General features: G+C 37.6%; 1 protein-coding gene across 1 annotated transcript in view; it reads right to left on the bottom strand.

Annotated features, from left to right (window-relative positions):
- The window catches only part of LOC137997889 (adhesion G protein-coupled receptor L3-like), a 91,558-nt gene extending 88,044 nt beyond the window's left edge, over positions 1–3,514 (bottom strand). The window contains exon 1 of the mRNA XM_068844226.1: positions 3,405–3,514. The gene's annotated coding sequence lies outside the window, so the exon portion shown is untranslated. The remainder of the gene's footprint in view (positions 1–3,404) is intronic.
- Between the last annotated feature and the right edge of the window lie 3,986 nt (positions 3,515–7,500).

The raw sequence follows: 7,500 nt of genomic DNA, 5'->3' as shown, positions 1-7,500 counted from the left end.
CATGCTTCCGACACCTCGGGGATGCTTATCCACGTTGGAACCCATGCACCATCCTGTTGCTGAGCGCAGTCAAGGCAGGTGGGTCCTCTTCCATCCGGGTTGAAGCTTGATATGCTGCCTAAGTCACTGTCTCACTAGAGGAAACAGATCCTTCGTCTAACTTTCCTAGAGAATACTCCACCCACCGTTCTTCCCTTTGCTCCTCTACAGCCATATAACTTTCCGTTTCTTTCCTTAGAGAAACTGGGACGACTGCTTTACTAGTGCCTAGTTCTACAGGGTGAACTGTAGAGTATTCCTCTGGCAGGGCGTGTCCTGTTCCTTTTGGAGGTAGGGTCACTAGTGGTCTTTCTTCGCCAGGATTATTTACTGATGGTAACTGAAACATGCTAATGCCAGTGCCATGAAACGAAAAGGCTGCCGTGATAGAGGTGGGATTATGGTCTATGTTGTTCTTCTTTTCTCGAGCAAGCAGGTGCCACACAACCATCCATTTCAAAGCGCTCACTAATTGCGGTAGCAAGCATGTCCTCTAACTCCACGATCCTTTGGTAAGACAACGAGATCCTCATCTGATAAAAGTTTGTTATGAGTGTTTTACTTCTCGACAATGCGTGCACATTTAAACCAATGTACAAAGGAAGAGGTGGCTCTCGAGCTTTAGTATGGCGTGTTTGACCGGCCTTTGACTTTGCGGTAGATCGTTCTTTGGCATTAAAAGAGATTGTCTGGCACACTGTTAAACATGGTAATTGTGATTCTTGTGATTCAGTGTTCTCAGTGTTTACTCCAGTTAGTATTATTTACACCAATGATTTTAGACTAGCAGGGACTGTGCTTTCTTGGCAGTCTTTCGTAAAACGTCCAGAAAATGTAAAGCCTTTATGGCTAAACATGTCTTTGCGAACAATTTCTGCAGCCTTAGCTTAATTCAGTGCATCCTCTGAGAAATCCCTTTGCTGTACCGCATCTTTGATCATGCCCTGAATTGCTTTCTTGAATCTTATGACAACGTTTTTGCCATCATTTTGCTCTTCAGCATCTGGAAAGTTTTCTAATAAGGAGGTTTTAAGTCTAGTTTTATTTACAGTTTTGTGAATTCCTAAGGTTCCAAGACGACTTACTAAGAGTGAATGCAATTCGGAAAGTAGAAACATCAACTTATCGTTTTCAACAGAAATCTCGATATATTCAACCAACTCAATAAAGGCCTGGGACTCGTTTATTTTCTCTTCATCTTCTTCACATGATTCTTGCCGTTTTCACGATGTGTGACGTCTGTAACGATTTCGCAGGTCTGTCAAGCATTTGAGGTGATATTTTGCTTCGGCTGCCATGAGATCAACTCCAGAAATTCTAGTTAAAAGCGTGCTGTCCTGAAGTTCTGTTATCATCAGGCGGAGCTTCTCATCAGTGGCGAATGTGGAGACTTCGTGACCTGGGCCACCCCGACCACACAATATACAGTCTTCTTTATTGTGAGAAGACAACCTTTGTGTTTTAGAAGCTCGCATTTCCTCATCTTCTTTCTGTGCTTGTTCTCGTTTCCGAGCTGACCTCTCCTTTGCTTTATTCAGCTTTGATGTACTGAATTGCAAATGGCACGATTTGTGCCACGAAGCTTCATTCTCAATCAAAACTTCTGCATCTATGTCGAGAGGCATAGAAACAGGGATTGGTAGGGCTTCCAACGCGTTAAATTCAAAAACATTGCATAGAAAGGAAGTGTTAACAGCCTTGGGGTCTGCCCTATCTCCACTTGCTCCTAATGGACACCTTAGCTCTTCTGATGTTGATTTCTGGCATATAATACAACGACTCCTAGAAAACACCATTGTATCTGAAATTTCGAGTGTTAACCGTTTAAGTCATACAGTCAGGTTATAAAGACAAAACAAATTGAAACACATTGAAAATCATCTTGAAGCATAAAACAAAGATTTTTCTATATAAGAAGTATGTTTGAAAACTAAAAAAAAGCGTATAAAAGGTTGGATACTTACAGGTTTGGTAGATAAGCATGGGTGCCGCCTTCTTGGAAGTGACTTATGAAAGAGTGGGACTGGGTACCAGTGTTTTACGGCAATGTCTAAAATAGCTTATTTGATTAACTAATGCGCTATTTTCCCGATTGGATTGATAAATAAAGGACTGAAATTGTTATTAAAACTAATGAGAATGGAATTCTGAGTAATTTAAGGCATAAATAGTATTTTATTTTTAAAGTGCCACAGTGCTCCAGTAGGTGAACTTTTCAAAAATGTAATCCTCTTAAAACTCGCTTCAGATGAATTTCTGTGTTGGGTACCCCCTCTAATATCTATAGTACTGCCGTAAGCTCTAACTGTGCAAAGTTTGGTACTTTTGTCAACTCTGTAACGATCCTCAAGCTAAGAGACCTGACTATTGGCTATCACTGACATATCATCACCTTCCACTGAGTCCTAAGGGTTCATTGAAATCCGCCGGCCTTTATCAAAAAAAAAAAAAAAATTATCGGTGTCATCTATAGACAGCCAGACTCTAACGTTAATAACTTTGTTCAAAAATTTAATTCTCTTTTGGCTAAAATTGGAAAGAAGAAAATAAGTTGTCCTACTTGTTGGGTGATTTTAATTTGAATCTCATGAATTACCATTCTCGTAGTGTTATAGGTGAATTTCTGGATGTTACATATGCTAATTTGTTTGTTCCTTTAATCTTACGACCGACACGAATAACCTCTCATTCTGCTTCTCTTATTGATAATATATTTGCAAATTCTTTTTGTAACGACATAGTTAGTGGATTCTTTTTTACGGATGTTTCTGATCATTTGCCTAATTTTGCGATTCATTATGAACAAGGTATAAATAACAAAGGTAAAAAGTCCTTTGTTAGCTTTCGAGATAACAATACAGCAAACATCATGAAATTTCATGAACGTCTACGGTCAAGTGACTGGATAAATATCTACAACTATACCAATGTAAATACAGCCTATTCCTGTTTTCTCAATACGTATTCTGAGATCATTTAACTCTTGTTTTGCCATAAAAAAGATCAAGGCATCTAAATGTGCTCATAAAAACCCTGCTTATCTGCCTGTCTTTTACAGTCCACAAAAAGGAAAAATTTGTCGTACAAAAAATTTCTTAAGTTCCCTACACCATTTTAATGAGAGTAGTTACAAGAAATATAGAAATAAATTGAACCACTCTTTACGTCTTGCAAAGCGCTCCTATTATGAAGCAAAGTTGAAATCTTTAACGGCTAATATTAAGGGAACTTGGAATATTTTGAAGCAAATTATTATTCGAAGCAAGCGTCCCAACAAATTACCTTCTACCTTTGTGGGTTCCAATAACCAAGATATTTCTGATCCTTGCTTAATTGCAAACCAGTTTTGTAATTTCTTTACCAACCTGGGGCCCTCCCTTGCTAGAAAGATACCAACTTCAGTTATATCTTATCGCTTTTTCCTTCCTGAACGTTCCTTTTCCTCCATTTTCTTTGAGTCTGCCACTTAATGTGAAATTGTTGAAATTTCCAGCTGAATTGCTAATTCTCTTCGTATAAATACCGCAGCCGGTCATCCATGACAAGGTTCCAATGTGGTCTGTGAAAGAATCTATTAATTATATTTCTGAATCTTTGACATATATTATTAATCTATCCATTAACTCTGGTGTTATTCCTGACCAAATGAAATTGGTTCGTGTTATTCCTCTCTTCAAATAAGATGATAAAAGGTTATTTTCAAATTATAGGCCTGTATCCGTACTACCAATTTTTTCCAAATTCTTAGAAAAAGATTGCTTATATTCGTTTGATAAGTTATCTTCATAAGCATAAGTTATTGGCCAATAATCAGTATGGTTTTAGGAAAAAGTACTCTACTTCTTTAGCTTTGTTACATCTACATGATTAAATTACCTCTGCTGTTGATGAGAGAAAATATACGGCTGGCTTAATTCCTGACTTATCTTAAGCTTTTGATACCGTTAATCACAATATTCTACTTGGTAAATTTGAGCATTATGGGATCCGTGGACTGGCCCTTGAATGGGTCAAGAGCTATCTTTGCAACAGGTTACAGTATGTTGAATTCAATGGCATTTCATCCTCTTATAAGGAAATCTTGTGTGGTGTACCTCAGGGGTCAGTCCTTGGTCCCTTAGGGCCTGTTTATGTGGTCTCGGGTGCCCGAGACAACCCTCCCCCCGAGTTACCCTTGGCGAGGAATTTTTCCCCTCATTTGTTTAAAAAATTCTATCAACCGTTTACATGAGGTGGGCGAGACTACTCGGGGAGGCGAGTTGTCTCGCCTCGGCAGGTAGAGTAACCCTGGCAGGTGAGACAACGTTTTCGCATGTAAACAGTTTGCCTCGACACCCGAGACGAGACAGCAAAATCTTGAATGCGCACGCATAAAATAGAAATCAAAGAAGCAACAATTTGGGAGCTTATACATGTTTTTAGCGTTTACTTTCGAATTAAAAGTTTTTTTCCCGCCAAATTTCTCACCGCTGTCAACGGAAACTCTCGATTCATAAACAGCCTTTTATTTAAACTACATATTATTGCTGCGTTAAGATTGTCAGTCCATTTGCTGAATGTGAAAACGCAACTATACTTAATAAAAACGAACTAGAAAGAAAGAAAGGCAAATGACGATACGCATTTTTTGAAGATGCGTCTTAAAATATATGCATAATTAAGTAGGGTCAACTTTGTCTCGGTCACGCAATTCTAATATAGACGCTCGGTAAAGTTGTCTCGAAGGAGGGCTGTCTCGGGTAACCGAGACCATATAAACAGGCCCTCATTCTTTTTAATCTATATTAATGATATATGTCAGCTTTCCAATCTTTATGACCTTGTCTTATTTGCTAATGATACAAATATATTTTTCTCACATAATGATATCCAGACTTAAACACATACTATAAATTCTGAAATGCTTGAGTTATCTGACTGGTTTAAAGCAAATAAGTTATCTCTAAATGTTAAGAAATCGAACTATGTAATCTTCAAAGCAAGGCAAAGAAGAAAGGAATTTGATTTAAATATTGAAATTAATGGTCACAAGATGACCCGCGTTAAGGAAGTTACTTTTCTTGGTGTTATATGTTGGATGAAAACCTTTCATGGAAACCACATATCTCACATATTGCTTGCAAAATCAAGTCCTTGTCTCACTAAGCTTGTTTGAAAACGTTGTATTATTCGTTTTATTATAGTTTGGGGTTCAACATACCCTACTAACCTTAATCGTCTTATTTTGTTACCGTGAAAGCGTATTGTTATAATTGTTAATATTCTAGAAGCCTTTTGATTCGCATACTGATCCATTATTTAGAGATTTAAAATTCCTTATGTTTGTAGATATTTATTCTTTGCACCTAGGTAAACTTATATATTCTTATAATAATAACTTACTTCCTCCCTCTTTAGCAATTTTTTTTAACGTACGAATCAGGTTCATAGCTATAATACTCGTGGTTCTAACCGATTCTATATCCCATTTTTCCGTACTAATATAAGGAAAATTTCCATCATTTACCAAGCCACAGTCTTCTTCAATAAATTATGCTCTGTCATTCGAAATGCTCATTCATTATATTTTTTTCAATCTAAGATTAAAACGTATCTTTTGTCATGTTACTAATCAGATTCTGATGTCTTTCCCTTCTTGTTCTTGTTACCAGTGTAAAATAAGGAAAACATCGTGTTTTGTTTAATGGTAATTTAATTAAGCGGTCTCTTTAGTCCATCAATCGATGTATGCTCTTTCTGTTTTGTATTCTTTTATGTCGACAGTTATGGAAACCCTCGACTGCGTCTCAGTCGGGTTTGCATAACTGTCTGAATTCTCCCAACTTCCCCTCGTGTTTAGATGAGGCCACGGAAACACGGAAAACGTCCTCTATTGCTTAAATATAAAACAAAGAAGTAAAAGTATGTAAAGTATGAAAATGTAAAAAAGGGTGTTAAAAAACAGGTAAGAATAACATAATTAGAAATGATTCGCACGAATTGAGTCTGACTGTACATTGAGGTCTCCGTTCATTAATAAAAAATAGGTACGCATTGTGTACGTGTGGTAGTGCAGTAACACAGCGCTGTGTTATTGTCAACTGAGCTGCGTTTTGTCTTCCAGGAGATTCAAGTTGTCTTTGCGTAATATGTAGCTCAAATAGTTCACGATATTGTTTTTGTGCCGCATATCATTATAGCGCCATGGTAGATGTGTTAGGTAAATAGAAAGATTGAAGAAAATAAAAGGGAATCAAGAAACATTGGCTTCGAGACTGATATGTTGATCATTTCCAAGTTCCCTTACAACTTGTTTTTCACCACATGTTTAACCGTGCACTCTGAGCTTCTGACATCTTTCTAAGACAAAAGTTCACTGAAGTTAATAAAGGGGGTAGTTTCTAAAGAAACTGTAGTAGACGACTAGGCGACCGATTCCGTGTACACCTTCGCGATGTTGAGAAGAATGACAAGGATGCATCTAAGCCAGTCGCTCGTCATTTTAATCTCACTTACCACTCCAAAAAACACATGGCTATCTGCGGCCTTTCCCTACATTTAGATGCGACGGAAAGCCGCAAGAATCTAGAACAAAAATTCATCTTCCAAATCGGCACCTTTAATCCTCACGGTATTAACGAACGCTTTTCATTTAACTAATATATTCCTATTTTTCACGTTGCCATGTTACCAACAATAGCGCAGCTCCTACTCTACTATAAAAACTAGACGTAACCCACAATTCCTCGATTCGCTCTGACGACGGGCTAACGCTCGAAACGTCAGCTTTAAGAATCTCTGTACGGTGGAAAATTTACATTATCAACTCCGTTGATAAAACCAAATTTTTGTTCACTGAAGTTAAGCCCTATCGGGCGGGGTTAGTATTTGGATGGGTGACCTAATATATGACTCGTCAGAAACATGTAGGACCGAAAATTCTATTTTAACGCTCAAAAATGCGAACTAAGCAAGCTACAGATTTTGTTTGCCTGCGTTATGCAATACAAATATTGATGCAAAAGTAAATAAATATTGATACACAGGTTTTAGGAAGAGCAGAAGGAAGTTTTCAGGAAATATCGATCCAGAATAAAATATTTTGCCATCAGCAACAAAATTTACGACATGAAAACAACTTAAAATTTGAACAGAGGAATATTACCATCAGCGAAAAATATTTTGGGAGATTTTTGCTACGTTCAATTTTCCTATTGAAGTTTTGGCTGCACAAGTAAATCGCAAAATCGAAAGTAGGCTCGATATCCGCCGCTCACTCGAGTTCGCGTATCCTGCCCGAGAAGAGACGACTGGACGCGTTCACGAGCGATAAGTTGTGTCTGTGACGTAAATTCAAATATAATTTATGCGAAGTTAATATTTGCGGGGAAATAGCATTTATAGACATCCCAAAACACTGATTTTAACAAAACAATAATTACATAACAATGCCTAAACCGTCTGTGCGAAGTTTCCAGATGA

Source organism: Montipora foliosa, chromosome 1 (genome assembly GCF_036669935.1).
Source record: "Montipora foliosa isolate CH-2021 chromosome 1, ASM3666993v2, whole genome shotgun sequence".
Lineage (NCBI taxonomy): Eukaryota > Metazoa > Cnidaria > Anthozoa > Scleractinia > Acroporidae > Montipora > Montipora foliosa.
The sequence above is the reverse complement of the archived record's forward strand: the minus strand, read 5'-3'. Positions and strand labels throughout refer to the sequence as shown.